The 516-nt window shown below is 57.2% G+C and overlaps 1 protein-coding gene across 1 annotated transcript in view; it reads right to left on the bottom strand.

Annotated features, from left to right (window-relative positions):
- The window catches only part of Cul2 (cullin 2), an 85185-nt gene extending 85031 nt beyond the window's left edge, over nt 1-154 (bottom strand). The window contains exon 1 of the mRNA XM_010614750.2: nt 70-154. The gene's annotated coding sequence lies outside the window, so the exon portion shown is untranslated. The remainder of the gene's footprint in view (nt 1-69) is intronic.
- Nucleotides 155-516: the final 362 nt, after the last annotated feature.

Below are 516 nucleotides of genomic sequence, written 5' to 3'. Positions count from 1 at the left end.
CTCAGCAAGGAAACCCCGCCACCCGGCCGCCGCCGTCCTGAGGGAAGGGGACAAGGGCGCGCCGCTCACAGGCTCAATAAGTCGATCATTCTCACAGGCGCCGGCTTTGCCCAACACAACCTCTTCCGGCCGGCCGCTTCCGGCGCCAGCAAGCGCCCCCTCAGAAAACGATGGTAGATTCCAAACTACGGCAAGCGCTGGGAGCCCAGCTTCCTGCGATTTCGAAGGCCACGGAAGTCGACCTCCTCAGGGATGCCAAGTGGTGTCCACTTGTCAAGATCTCAGTTCGCAGAGCTCGACAGGCACCGCACACAGGGAGTTGTGGAACTAATGACAGCAATTCGTCAGCATGGTGTTTTCCTCAGAAGTGTCTCCCCTCGAGTTGTCTCAGACTTGCGTGAATATATATATATGGGGCGGTGGTATTGGGGATTGAACCCAGGTCTTCGCACTGACCTACATCCCTAGCCCGGTTCTATACATATTTGTATGACAGGGGCTGGCCAAATTGCCCAG

Source organism: Fukomys damarensis, unplaced genomic scaffold, assembly GCF_012274545.1.
Source record: "Fukomys damarensis isolate Sample0158 unplaced genomic scaffold, DMR_v1.0_HiC HiC_scaffold_19, whole genome shotgun sequence".
Taxonomy (NCBI): Eukaryota; Metazoa; Chordata; class Mammalia; order Rodentia; family Bathyergidae; genus Fukomys; species Fukomys damarensis.
The sequence above is the reverse complement of the archived record's forward strand: the minus strand, read 5'-3'. Positions and strand labels throughout refer to the sequence as shown.